This window comes from Oncorhynchus gorbuscha, linkage group LG14 (genome assembly GCF_021184085.1).
Source record: "Oncorhynchus gorbuscha isolate QuinsamMale2020 ecotype Even-year linkage group LG14, OgorEven_v1.0, whole genome shotgun sequence".
Taxonomy (NCBI): domain Eukaryota; kingdom Metazoa; phylum Chordata; class Actinopteri; order Salmoniformes; family Salmonidae; genus Oncorhynchus; species Oncorhynchus gorbuscha.
The window spans coordinates 30,754,037-30,769,202 of record NC_060186.1 but is presented as its reverse complement, the minus strand read 5'-3'; the positions used below and the strand labels follow the sequence as shown (position 1 = coordinate 30,769,202).

Genomic DNA, 15,166 nt, shown 5'->3' with positions numbered 1-15,166 from the left:
TGCTTTATTTTGGCACTGGAAGATTTTGACTTTCACAAACACTGGTAAAATTGCTGACTGCCACAGGGAGAGCACAGGACTTGGTATCTGAGTGGTGAAGGCGATGAACTGCATGTGTGGATTATAACACCAACCTCTTCACAAAACATTTGTTATTTCCTCTCTTACATGGCCCCACATGAATATAGAATCCCTGCGCAATCCTAGAGTGACTAATAAGATTCAGGTATTGAAGAGTAGCTTCACCAAGGGTAACCTCAATGGTGGGATTTGAACCGACACCTCAACACACTTAATCAAGCACTTGAGACCACTCGGCCTGACAACACGTTTGTTAAATGTCTCGATGGGATCGACACATGGCCTTGCCAGTGCTCTACCAAACTTCATTGATTTCAATCTAGGGTTTAAAACACGTTTGTTAAATGTCTCGATGGGATCGACACATGGCCTTGCCATTGCTCTGCCTAACTTTCATTGATTTCAATCAAGGGTTTACACATACAGCAACTACAGTTTTTTGAAAGTCATTTGCCACTACCAAAATTCAGGATGAGGTGGCCGAGTGGTTAAGGCGATGGACTGCTAATCCATTGTGCTCTGCATGCATGGGTTTGAATCCCATCCTCATCGTGTAACAATTACATTTCTGTGCTTTATTTTGGCACTGGAAGATTTTGACTTTCACAAACACTGGTAAAATTGCTGACTGCCACAGCGAGAGCACAGGACTTGGTATCTGAGTGGTGAAGGCGATGAACTGCATGTGTGGATTATAACACCAACCTCTTCACAAAACATTTGTTATTTCCTCTCTTACATGGCCCCACATGAATATTGAATCCCTGCGCAATCCTAGAGTGACTAATAGGATTCAGGTATTGAGAATAGCTTCACCAAGGGCAACCTCAATGGTGGGATTTGAACCGAACACCTCAACACACTTAATCAAGCACTTGAGACCACTCGGCCTGACAACACGTTTGTTAAATGTCTCGATGGGATCGACACATGGCCTTGCCATTGCTCTGCCTAACTTTCATTGATTTCAATCAGGGTTTACATACAGCAACTACAGTTTTTTAAATTCATTTGCCACTTCAAAATACAGGATGAGGTGGCCGAGTGGTTAAGGCGATGGACTGCTAATCCATTGTGCTCTGCATGCATGGGTTTGAATCCCATCCTCATCGTGTAACAATTAAATTTCTGTGCTTTATTTTGGCACTGGAAGATTTTGACTTTCACAAACACTGGTAAAATTGCTGACTGCCACAGCGAGAGCACAGGACTTGGTATCTGAGTGGTTAAGGCGATGGACTGCTAATCCATTGTGCTCTGCATGCATGGGTTAGAATCTCATTGTATAACAATTACATTTCTGTGCTTTATTTTGGCACTGGAAGATTTTGACTTTCACAAACACTGGTAAAATTGCTGACTGCCACAGCGAGAGCACAGGACTTGGTATCTGAGTGGTGAAGGCGATGAACTGCATGTGTGGATTATAACACCAACCTCTTCACAAAACATTTGTTATTTCCTCTCTTACATGGCCCCACATGAATATAGAATCCCTGCGCAATCCTAGAGTGACTAATAAGATTCAGGTATTGAAGAATAGCTTCACCAAGGGCAACCTCAATGGTGGGATTTGAACCGACACCTCAACACACTTAATCAAGCACTTGAGACCACTCGGCCTGACAACACGTTTGTTAAATGTCTCGATGGGATCGACACATGGCCTTGCCAGTGCTCTACCAAACTTCATTGATTTCAATCTAGGGTTTACATACAGCAACTACAGTTTTTTAAATGTCATTTGGGATTCAAAATACAGGCCTGAGGTGGCTCTGGTTAAGGCATGGACTGCTAATCCATTGTGCTCTGCATGCAGTTTTTTTGAAAGTCCCATCCTCAATTCAGTGTAACAATTTTCTGTGCTTTATTTCCTCATCGTGCAATTAAATTTCTGTGGAAAGATTTTGACTTTCACAAACACTGGTAAAATTGCTGACTGCCACAGCGAGAGCACAGGACTTGGTATCTGAGTGGTGAAGGCGATGAACTGCATGTGTGGATTATAACACCAACCTTCACAAAACTTTTGTTATTTCCTCTCTTACATGGCCCCACATGAATATTGAATCCCTGCAGTGACTAATAAGATTCAGGTATTGAGAATAGCTTCACCAAAGGCAACCTCAATGGTGGGATTTGAACCCGAACACCTCAACACACTTAATCAAGCACTTGAGACCACTCGGCCTGACAACACGTTTGTTAAATGTCTCGATGGGATCGACACATGGCCTTGCCATTGCTCTGCCTAACTTTCATTGATTTCAATCAAGGGTTTTACATACAGCAACTACAGTTTTTTAAATTCATTTGCCACTTCAAAATACAGGATGAGGTTTTGGCTGACTGCCACAGTGGTTAGTGGTTAAGGCGATGGACTGCTAATCCATTGTGCTCTGCATGCATGGGTTAGAATCTCATTGTATAACAATTACAATTCTGTGCTTTATTTTGGCACTGGAAGATTTTGACTTTCACAAACACTGGTAAAATTGCTGACTGCCACAGGGAGAGCACAGGACTTGGTATCTGAGTGGTGAAGGCGATGAACTGCATGTGTGGATTATAACACCAACCTCTTCACAAAACATTTGTTATTTCCTCTCTTACATGGCCCCACATGAATATAGAATCCCTGCGCAATCCTAGAGTGACTAATAAGATTCAGGTATTGAAGAATAGCTTCACCAAGGGTAACCTCAATGGTGGGATTTGAACCGACACCTCAACACACTTAATCAAGCACTTGAGACCACTCGGCCTGACAACACGTTTGTTAAATGTCTCGATGGGATCGACACATGGCCTTGCCAGTGCTCTACCAAACTTCATTGATTTCAATCTAGGGTTTACAACACGTTTGTTAAATGTCTCGATGGGATCGACACATGGCCTTGCCATTGCTCTGCCTAACTTTCATTGATTTCAATCAAGGGTTTTACATACAGCAACTACAGTTTTTTGAAAGTCATTTGCCACTACCAAAATTCAGGATGAGGTGGCCGAGTGGTTAAGGCGATGGACTGCTAATCCATTGTGCTCTGCATGCATGGGTTTGAATCCCATCCTCATCGTGTAACAATTACATTTCTGTGCTTTATTTTGGCACTGGAAGATTTTGACTTTCACAAACACTGGTAAAATTGCTGACTGCCACAGCGAGAGCACAGGACTTGGTATCTGAGTGGTGAAGGCGATGAACTGCATGTGTGGATTATAACACCAACCTCTTCACAAAACTTTTGTTATTTCCTCTCTTACATGGCCCCACATGAATATTGAATCCCTGCGCAATCCTAGAGTGACTAATAAGATTCAGGTATTGAGAATAGCTTCACCAAAGGCAACCTCAATGGTGGGATTTCAACACACTTAATCGAGCACTTGAGACCACTCGGCCTGACAACACGTTTGTTAAATGTCTCGATGGGATCGACACATGGCCTTGCCATTGCTCTGCCTAACTTTCATTGATTTCAATCAAGGGTTTACATACAGCAACTACAGTTTTTTAAATTCATTTGCCACTTCAAAATACAGGATGAGGTGGCCGAGTGGTTAAGGCGATGGACTGCTAATCCATTGTGCTCTGCATGCATGGGTTAGAATCTCATTGTATAACAATTACAATTCTGTGCTTTATTTTGGCACTGGAAGATTTTGACATTCACAAACACTGGGAAAATTGCTGACTGCCACAGCGAGAGCACAGGACTTGGTATCTGAGTGGTTAAGGCGATGGACTGCTAATCCATTGTGCTCTGCATGCATGGGTTTGTATCCCATCCTCATCGTGTAATATCAATTAAATTTCTGTGCTTTATTTTGGCACTGGAAGATTTTGACTTTCACAAACACTGGTAAAATTGCTGACTGCCACAGCGAGAGCACAGGACTTGGTATCTGAGTGGTGAAGGCGATGAACTGCATGTGTGGATTATAACACCAACCTCTTCGCAAAACATTTGTTATTTCCTCTCTTACATGGCCCCACATGAATATAGAATCCCTGCGCAATCGTAGAGTGAGTAATAGGATTCAGGTATTGAGAATAGCTTCACCAAGGGCAACCTCAATGGTGGGATTTGAACCGAACACCTCAACACACTTAATCAAGCACTTGAGACCACTCGGCCTGACAACACGTTTGTTAAATGTCTCGATGGGATCGACACATGGCCTTGCCATTGCTCTGCCTAACTTTCATTGATTTCAATCTAGGGTTTACATACAGCAACTACAGTTTTTTAAATTAATTTGACAGGATGAGTTGCCAGAGTGGCTGAGGCGATGGACTGCTAACCCATTGTGCTCTGCATGCATGGGTTTGAATCCCATCCTCATTGTGTAACAATTAAAATTCTGTGCTTTATTTTTGCACAGGAAGATTTTGAATTTCACAAACACTGGTAAAATTGCTGACTGCCACAGCGAGAGCACAGGACTTGGTATCTGAGTGGTGAAGGTGATGGACTGCTAATCCATTGTGCTCTTCATGCATGGGTTAGAATCTCATTGTATAACAATTACAATTCTGTGCTTTTTTTGGCACTGGAAGATTTTGACTTTCACAAACACTGGTTAAATTGCTGACTGCCACAGCGAGAGCACAGGACTTGGTATCTGAGTGGTGAAGGCGATGAACTGCATGTGTGGATTATAACACCAACCTCTTCACAAAACATTTGTTATTTCCTCTCTTACATGGCCCCACATGAATATAGAATCCCTGCGCAATCCTAGAGTGACTAATAGGATTCAGGTATTGAGAATAGCTTCACCAAGGGCAACATCAATGGTGGGATTTGAACCATACACCTCAACACACCTAATCAAGCACTTGAGACCACTCGGCCTGACAACACGTTTGTTAAATGTCTCGATGGGATCGACACATGGCCTTGCCAGTGCTCTACCAAACTTTCATTGATTTCAATCTAGGGTTTACATACAGCAACTACAGTTTTTTAAATTCATTTGCCAATTAAAAATAAAGGATGAGGTGGCAGAGTGGTTAAGGTGATGGACTGCTAATCCATTGTGCTTTGCATGCATGGGTTTGAATCCCATCCTCATCATGTAACAATTACATTTCTGTTCTTTATTTTGGCACTGGAAGATTTTGACTTTCACAAACACTGGTAAAATTGCTGACTGCCACAGCGAGAGCAGGGACTTGGTATCTGAGTGGTTAAGGCGATGGACTGCTAATCCATTGTGCTCTGCATGCATGGGTTTGAATCCCATCCTCATCGTGTAACAATTACATTTCTGTGCTTTATTTTGGCACTGGAAGATTTTGACTTTCACAAACACTGGTAAAATTGCTGACTGCTACAGCGAGAGCACAGGACTTGGTATCTGAGTGGTGAAGGCGATGAACTGCATGTGTGGATTATAAACACCAACCTCTTCACAAAATATGTGTTATTTCCTCTCTTACATGGCCCCACATGAATATAGAATCCCTGCGCAATCCTAGAGTGACTAATAGGATTCAGGTATTGAGAATAGTTTCACCAAAGGCAACCTCAATGGTGGGATTTGAACCGACACCTCAACACACTTAATCAAGCACTTGAGACCACTCGGCCTGACAACACGTTTGTTAAATGTCTCGATGGGATCGACACATGGCCTTGCCATTGCTCTGCCAACTTTCATTGATTTCAATCTAGGGTTTACAACAGCAACTACAGTTTTTTAAATTCATTTGCCAATTCAAAATAAATGATGAGGTGGCCGAGTGGTTAAGCATGGACTGCTAATCCATTGTGCTCTGCATGCATGGGTTCGAATCCCATCTTCATCGTGTAACAATTACATTTCTGTGCTTTATTTTTGCACTGGAAGATTTTGACTTTCACAAACACTGGGAAAATTGCTGACTGCCACAGCGCGAGCACAGCACTTGGTATCTGAGTGGTTAAGGCGATGGACTGCTAATCCATTGTGCTCTGCATACATTGGTTCGAATCCCATCCTCATCATGTAACAATTACATTTCTGTTCTTTATTTTGGCACTGGAAGGTAAAATTTTGACTTTCACAAACACTGGGAAAATTGCTGACTGCCACAGCGAGAGCACAGGACTTGTTATCTGAGTGGTTAAGGCGATGGACTGCTAATCCATTGTGCTCTGCATGCATGGGTTTGAATCCCATCCTCATCGTGTAACAATTACATTTCTGTGCTTTATTTTGGCACTGGAAGATTTTGACTTTCACAAACACTGGTAAAATTGCTGACTGCCACAGCGAGAACACAGGATTTGGTATCTTAGTGGTTAAGGCGATGGACTGCTAATTCATTGTGCTCTGCATGCATGGGTTCGAATCCCATCCTCATCGTGCAATTAAATTTCTGTGCTTTATTTTGGCACTGGAAGATTTTGACTTTCACAACCACTGGTAAAATTGCTGACTGCCACAGTGAGAACACAGGATTTGGTATCTGAGTGGTTAAGGCGATGGACTGCTAATCCATTGTGCTCTGTATTCATGGGTTCGGATCCCATCCTCATCGTGTAGCAATTACATTTCTGAGCTTTATTTTGGCACTGGAAGATTTTGACTTTCACAAACACTGGTAAAATTGCTGACTGCCACAGCGAGAGCACAGGACTTGGTATCTGAGTGGTGAAGGCGATGAACTGCATGTGTGGATTATAACACCAACCTCTTCACAAAACATTTGGTATTTCCTCTCTTACATGGCCCCACATGAATATAGAATCCCTGCGCAATCCTAGAGTGACTAATAGGATTCAGGTATTGAGAATAGCTTCACCAAGGGCAACCTCAATGGTGGGATTTGAACCGAACACCTCAACACACTTAATCAAGCACTTGAGACCACTCGGCCTGACAACACGTTTGTTAAATGTCTCGATGGGATCGACACATGGCCTTGCCAGTGCTCTACCAAACTTTCATTGATTTCAATCTAGGGTTTAGATACAGCAACTACAGTTTTTTTATTAATTTGCCAATTCAAAATAAAGGATTAGGTGGCCGAGTGGTTAAGCCGATGGGCTGCTAATCCATTGTGCTATGCATGCATGGGTTCGAATCCCATCTTCATCGTGTAACAATTACATTTCTATGCTTTATTTTTGCACTGGAAGATTTTGACTTTCACAAACACTGGGAAAATTGCTGACTGCCACAGCGCGAGCACAGCACTTGGTATCTGAGTGGTTAAGGCGATGGACTGCTAATCCATTGTGCTCTGCATGCATGGGTTAATCCCATCCTCATCATGTAACAATTACATTTCTGTTCTTTATTTTGGCACTGGAAGATTTTGACTTTCACAAACACTGGGAAAATTGCTGACTGCCAGCAGAGCACAGGACTTGGTATCTGAGTGGTTAAGGCGATGGACTGCTAATCCATTGTGCTCTGCATGCATGGGTTAGAATCCCATCCTCATCGTGTAACAATTAAATTTCTGTGCTTTATTTTGGCACTGGAAGATTTTGACTTTCACAAACACTGGTAAAATTGCTGACTGCCACAGCGAGAGCACAGGATTTGGTATCTGAGTGGTTAAGGCGATGGACTGCTAATCCATTGTGCTCTGCATGCATGGGTTAACCCATCCTCATTGTAACAATTAAATTTCTGTGCTTTATTTTGGCACTGGAAGATTTTGACTTTCACAAACACTGGTAAAATTGAACTGCCACAGTGAGAACACAGGAGGATCTGTGTGGTTAAGGCGATGGACTGCTAATCCATTGTGCTCTGTATTCATGGGTTCCCCATCCTCATCGGTAACAATTACCTCTGAATTTTGGCACTGGAAGATTTTGAACTTTCACAAACACTGGTAAAATTGCTGACTGCCATCAAGCACAGGACTTGGTATCTGAGTGGTGAAGGCGATGAACTGCATGTGTGGATTATAACACCAACCTCTTCACAAAACATTTGTTATTTCCTCTCTTACATGGCCCCACATGAATATAGAATCCCTCGCAATCCTAGAGTGACTAATAGGATTCAGGTATTGAGAATAGCTTCACCAAGGGCAACCTCAAAGGTGGGATTTGAACCGAACACCTCAACACACTTAATCAAGCACTTGAGACCACTCGGCCTGACAACACGTTTGTTAAATGTCTCGATGGGATCGACACATGGCCTTGCCATTGCTCTGCCAAACTTTCATTGATTTCAATCTAGGGTTTAGATACAGCAACTACAGTTTTTTTATTAATTTGCCACTTCAAAATAAAGGATGAGGTGGCCGAGTGGTTAAGGCGATGGACTGCTAATCCATTGTGCTCTGCATGCATGGGTTAGAATCCCATCCTCATCTTGTAACAAGTAAAATTCTGTGCTTTTTTTTGGCACTGGAAGATTTTGACTTTCACAAACACTGGTAAAATTGCTGACTGCCACAGCGAGAGCACAGGACTTGGTATCTGAGTGGTGAAGGCGATGAACTGCATGTGTGGATTATAACACCAACCTCTTCACAAAACATTTGTTATTTCCTCTCTTACATGGCCCCACATGAATATAGAATCCCTGCGCAATCCTAGAGTGACTAATAGGATTCAGGTATTGAGAATAGCTTCACCAAGGGCAACCTCAATGGTGGGATTTGAACCGAACACCTCAACACACTTAATCAAGCACTTGAGACCACTCGGCCTGACAACACGTTTGTTAAATGTCTCGATGGGATCGACACATGGCCTTGCCAGTGCTCTACCAAACTTTCATTGATTTCAATCAAGGGTTTACATACAGCAACTACAGTTTTTTAAATGTCATTTGCCATACCAAAATTCAGGATGAGGTGGCCATTGCTGGACTGCTAATCCATTGATTTGCATGCATGGGTTTTCACATACATCCTTTCAGGATGAGGTGGCACTGGAAGATTGCTAATCCATTGTGCTCTGCATGCATGGGTTCGAATCCCATACTCATCGTGTAACAATCACATTTCTGTGCTTTATTTTGGCACTGGAAGATTTTGACTTTCACAAACACTGGTAAAATTGCTGACTGCCACAGCGAGAGCACAGGACTTGGTATCTGAGTGGTGAAGGCGATGAACTGCATGTGTGGATTATAACACCAACCTCTTCACAAAACTTTTGTTATTTCCTCTCTTACATGGCCCCACATGAATATTGAATCACTGCGCAATCCTAGAGTGACTAATAGGATTCAGGTATTGAGAATAGCTTCACCAAAGGCAACCTCAATGGTGGGATTTGAACCCGAACACCTCAACACACTTAATCAAGCACTTGAGACCACTCGGCCTGACAACACGTTTGTTAAATGTCTCGATGGGATCGACACATGGCCTTGACAGTGCTCTACCAAACTTCATTGATTTCAATCAAGGGTTTACATACAGCAACTACAGTTTTTTGAAAGTCATTTGCCACTACCAAAATTCAGGATGAGGTGGCCGAGTTTAAGGCGATGGACTGCTAATCCATTGCTCTGCATGCATGGGTTCGAATCCCATCCTCATCGTGTAACAATTACATTTCTGTGCTTTATTTTGGCACTGGAAGATTTTGACTTTCACAAACACTGGTAAAATTGCTGACTGCCACAGCGAGAGCACAGGACTTGGTATCTGAGTGGTGAAGGCGATGAACTGCATGTGTGGATTATAACACCAACCTCTTCACAAAACATTTGTTATTTCCTCTGGCCCCACATGAATATTGAATCCCTGCTCCTAGAGTGACTAATAGGATTCAGGTATTGAGAATAGCTTCACCAAGGGCAACCTCAATGGTGGGATTTGAACCGAACCTCAACACACTTAATCAAGCACTTGAGACCACTTTGACAACACGTTTGTTAAATGTCTCGATGGGATCGACACATGGCCTTGCCATTGCTCTGCCTAACTTTCATTGATTTCAATCAAGGGTTTACATACCAACTACAGTTTTTTGAAAGTCATTTGCCACTACCAAAATTCAGGATGAGGTGGCCGAGTGGTTAAGGCGATGGACTGCTAATCCATTGTGCTCTGCATGCATGGGTTCGAATCCCATCCTCATCGTGTAACAATTACATTTCTGTGCTTTATTTTGGCACTGGAAGATTTTGACTTTCACAAACACTGGGAAAATTGCTGACTGCCACAGCGAGAGCACAGGACTTGGTATCCGAGTGGTAAAGGCGATGAACTGCATGTGTGGATTATAACACCAACCTCTTCACAAAACATTTGTTATTTCCTCTCTTACATGGCCCCACATGAATATAGAATCCCTGCGCAATCCTAGAGTGACTAATAAGATTCAGGTATTGAAGAATAGCTTCACCAAGGGTAACCTCAATGGTGGGATTTGAACCGACACCTCAACACACTTAATCAAGCACTTGAGACCACTTGACAACACGTTTGTTAAATGTTTATGGGATCTGACAACACGTTTGTTAAATGTTTTCGAAATGTCTCGATGGCCAGAGCTCTGCCAAACTTCATTGATTTCAATCTAGGATCGACACATGGCCTTGCCATTGCTCTGCCTAACTTTCATTGATTTCAATCAAGGGTTTACATACAGCAACTACAGTTTTTTGAAAGTCATTTGCCACTACCAAAATTCAGGATGAGGTGGCCTGAGTGGTTAAGGCGATGGACTGCTAATCCATTGTGCTCTGCATGCATGGGTTAGAATCCCATCCTCATCGTGTAACAATTACATTTCTGTGCTTTATTTTGGCACTGGAAGATTTTGACTTTCACAAACACTGGTAAAATTGCTGACTGCCACAGCGAGAGCACAGGACTTGGTATCTGAGTGGTGAAGGCGATGAACTGCATGTGTGGATTATAACACCAACCTCTTCACAAAACATTTGTTATTTCCTCTCTTACATGGCCCCACATGAATATAGAATCCCTGCGCAATCCTAGAGTGACTAATAAGATTCAGGTATTGAAGAATAGCTTCACCAAGGGCAACCTCAATGGTGGGATTTGAACCGACACCTCAACACACTTAATCAAGCACTTGAGACCACTCGGCCTGACAACACGTTTGTTAAATGTCTCGATGGGATCGACACATGGCCTTGCCAGTGCTCTACCAAACTTCATTGATTTCAATCTAGGGTTTACAACACGTTTGTTAAATGTCTCGATGGGATCGACACATGGCCTTGCCATTGCTCTGCCTAACTTTCATTGATTTCAATCAAGGGTTTACATACAGCAACTACAGTTTTTTGAAAGTCATTTGCCACTACCAAAATTCAGGATGAGGTGGCCGAGTGGTTAAGGCGATGGACTGCTAATCCATTGTGCTCTGCATGCATGGGTTAGAATCCCATCCTCATCGTGTAACAATTACATTTCTGTGCTTTATTTTGGCACTGGAAGATTTTGACTTTCACAAACACTGGGAAAATTGCTGACTGCCACAGCGAGAGCACAGGACTTGGTATCTGAGTGGTGAAGGCGATGAACTGCATGTGTGGATTATAACACCAACCTCTTCACAAAACTTTTGTTATTTCCTCTCTTACATGGCCCCACATGAATATTGAATCCCTGCGCAATCCTAGAGTCCTAGAGACTAATAGGATTCAGGTATTGAGAATAGCTTCACCAAACACTTAATCAACCTCAATGGTGGGATTTGAACCGATGGGACCTCAACACACTTAATCAAGCACTGAGACCACTCGGCCTGACAACACGTTTGTTAAATGTCTCGATGGGATCGACACATGGCCTTGCCATTGCTCTGCCTAACTTTCATTGATTTCAATCAAGGGTTTACATACAGCAACTACAGTTTTTTGAAAGTCATTTGCCACTATCAAAATTCAGGATGAGGTGGCCGAGTGGTTAAGGCGATGGACTGCTAATCCATTGTGCTCTGCATGCATGGGTTCGAATCCTCATCGTGTAACAATTACATTTCTGTGCTTTTTTTTGGCACTGGAAGATTTTGACTTTCACAAACACTGGGAAAATTGCTGACTGCCACAGCGAGAGCACAGGACTTGGTATCCAGTGGTAAGGCGATGAACTCCATGTGTGGATTATAACACCAACCTCTTCACAAAACATTTGTTATTTCCTCTCTTACATGGCCCACATGAATATAGAATCCCTCGCATCCTAGAGTGACTAATAAGATTCAGGTATTGAAGAATAGCTTCACCAAGGGTAACCTCAATGGTGGGATTTGAACCGACACTCAACACACTTAATTTGAGACCACTCAACACGGTTTGACAACACGTTTGTTAAATGTCTCGATGGGATCGACACATGGCCTTGCCATTGCTCTGCCTAACTTTCATTGATTTCAATCAAGGGTTTACATACAGCAACTACAGTTTTTTGAAAGTCATTTGCCACTACCAAAATTCAGGATGAGGTGGCCGAGTGGTTAAGGCGATGGACTGCTAATCCATTGTGCTCTGCATGCATGGGTTCGAATCCCATCCTCATCGTGTAACAATTACATTTCTGTGCTTTATTTTGGCACTGGAAGATTTTGACTTTCACAAACACTGGGAAAATTGCTGACTGCCACAGCGAGAGCACAGGACTTATCTGAGTGGTAAAGGCGATGAACTGCATGTGTGGATTATAACACCAACCTCTTCACAAAACATTTGTTATTTCCTCTCTTACATGGCCCCACATGAATATAGAATCCCTGCGCAATCCTAGAGTGACTAATAAGATTCAGGTATTGAAGAATAGCTTCACCAAGGGCAACCTCAATGGTGGGATTTGAACCGACACCTCAACACACTTAATCAAGCACTTGAGACCACTCGGCCTGACAACACGTTTGTTAAATGTCTCGATGGGATCGACACATGGCCTTGCCAGTGCTCTACCAAACTTCATTGATTTCAATCTAGGGTTTACAACACGTTTGTTAAATGTCTCGATGGGATCGACACATGGCCTTGCCATTGCTCTGCCTAACTTTCATTGATTTCAATCAAGGGTTTACATACAGCAACTACAGTTTTTTGAAAGTCATTTGCCACTACCAAAATTCAGGATGAGGTGGCCGAGTGGTTAAGGCGATGGACTGCTAATCCATTGTGCTCTGCATGCATGGGTTCGAATCCCATCCTCATCGTGTAACAATTACATTTCTGTGCTTTATTTTGGCACTGGAAGATTTTGACTTCATTGTGCTCTGCATGCATGGGTTGGTTAAGGCGATGGACTCCCATCCTCATCATGTTAGAATAACAATTACATTTCTGTGCTTTATTTTGGCACTGGAAGATTTTGACTTTCACAAACACTGGTAAAATTGCTGACTGCCACAGCGAGAGCACAGGACTTGGTATCTGAGTGGTGAAGGCGATGAACTGCATGTGTGGATTATAACACCAACCTCTTCACAAAACATTTGTTATTTCCTCTCTTACATGGCCCCACATGAATATTGAATCCCTGCGCAATCCTAGAGTGACTAATAGGATTCAGGTATTGAGAATAGCTTCACCAAAGGCAACCTCAATGGTGGGATTTGAACCGAACACCTCAACACACTTAATCAAGCACTTGAGACCACTCGGCCTGACAACACGTTTGTTAAATGTCTCGATGGGATCGACACATGGCCTTGCCAGTGCTCTACCAAACTTCATTGATTTCAATCTAGGGTTTACAACACGTTTGTTAAATGTCTCGATGGGATCGACACATGGCCTTGCCATTGCTCTGCCTAACTTTCATTGATTTCAATCAAGGGTTTACATACAGCAACTACAGTTTTTTGAAAGTCATTTGCCACTACCAAAATTCAGGATGAGGTGGCCGAGTGGTTAAGGCGATGGACTGCTAATCCATTGTGCTCTGCATGCATGGGTTCGAATCCCATACTCATCGTGTAACAATCACATTTCTGTGCTTTATTTTGGCACTGGAAGATTTTGACTTTCACAAACACTGGTAAAATTGCTGACTGCCACAGCGAGAGCACAGGACTTGGTATCTGAGTGGTGAAGGCGATGAACTGCATGTGTGGATTATAACACCAACCTCTTCACAAAACATTTGTTATTTCCTCTCTTACATGGCCCCACATGAATATTGAATCCCTGCGCAATCCTAGAGTGACTAATAGGATTCAGGTATTGAGAATAGCTTCACCAAAGGCAATCTCAATGGTGGGATTTGAACCGAACACCTCAACACACTTAATCAAGCACTTGAGACCACTCGGCCTGACAACACGTTTGTTAAATGTCTCGATGGGATCGACACATGGCCTTGCCAGTGCTCTACCAAACTTCATTGATTTCAATCTAGGGTTTACAACACGTTTGTTAAATGTCTCGATGGGATCGACACATGGCCTTGCCATTGCTCTGCCTAACTTTCATTGATTTCAATCAAGGGTTTACATACAGCAACTACAGTTTTTTGAAAGTCATTTGCCACTACAAAATTCAGGATGAGGTGGCCGAGTGGTTAAGGCGATGGACTGCTAATCCATTGTGCTCTGCATGCATGGGTTCGACCCATCCTCATCGTGTAACAATTAATTTCCTTTATTTTGTGCTTCATGCATGCATGGGTTCGATGGACTCCCATCCTCATCGTGTAACAATTCATTGTATAACAATTTCTGTGCTTTATTTTGGCACTGGAAGATTTTGACTTTCACAAACACTGGTAAAATTGCTGACTGCCACAGCGAGAGCACAGGACTTGGTATCTGAGTGGTGAAGGCGATGAACTGCATGTGTGGATTATAACACCAACCTCTTCACAAAACATTTGTTATTTCCTCTCTTACATGGCCCCACATGAATATAGAATCCCTGCGCAATCCTAGAGTGACTAATAGGATTCAGGTATTGAAGAATAGCTTCACCAAGGGCAACCTCAATGGTGGGATTTGAACCGACACCTCAACACACTTAATCAAGCACTTGAGACCACTCGGCCTGACAACACGTTTGTTAAATGTCTCGATGGGATCGACACATGGCCTTGCCAGTGCTCTACCAAACTTCATTGATTTCAATCTAGGGTTTACAACACGTTTGTTAAATGTCTCGATGGGATCGACACATGGCCTTGCCATTGCTC

General features: G+C 42.7%; 8 non-coding genes across 8 annotated transcripts; all 8 read left to right on the top strand.

Annotated features, from left to right (window-relative positions):
- Positions 1-551: 551 nt before the first annotated feature.
- On the top strand, positions 552-633 carry trnas-gcu. Its single transcript has one exon. It is a non-coding gene; the product is annotated as a tRNA-Ser (tRNA).
- Positions 634-1,111: 478 nt separating this feature from the next.
- On the top strand, positions 1,112-1,193 carry trnas-gcu. The gene has a single exon. It is a non-coding gene; the product is annotated as a tRNA-Ser (tRNA).
- A 1,883-nt stretch (positions 1,194-3,076) lies between these two features.
- trnas-gcu lies at positions 3,077-3,158 on the top strand. Its single transcript has one exon. It is a non-coding gene; the product is annotated as a tRNA-Ser (tRNA).
- A 5,170-nt stretch (positions 3,159-8,328) lies between these two features.
- On the top strand, positions 8,329-8,410 carry trnas-gcu. The gene has a single exon. It is a non-coding gene; the product is annotated as a tRNA-Ser (tRNA).
- Positions 8,411-10,053: 1,643 nt separating this feature from the next.
- On the top strand, positions 10,054-10,135 carry trnas-gcu. The gene has a single exon. It is a non-coding gene; the product is annotated as a tRNA-Ser (tRNA).
- A 1,206-nt stretch (positions 10,136-11,341) lies between these two features.
- On the top strand, positions 11,342-11,423 carry trnas-gcu. Its single transcript has one exon. It is a non-coding gene; the product is annotated as a tRNA-Ser (tRNA).
- Positions 11,424-12,467: 1,044 nt separating this feature from the next.
- Positions 12,468-12,549, top strand: trnas-gcu. The gene has a single exon. It is a non-coding gene; the product is annotated as a tRNA-Ser (tRNA).
- Positions 12,550-13,114: 565 nt separating this feature from the next.
- Positions 13,115-13,196, top strand: trnas-gcu. Its single transcript has one exon. It is a non-coding gene; the product is annotated as a tRNA-Ser (tRNA).
- The last annotated feature ends 1,970 nt before the right edge of the window (positions 13,197-15,166 follow it).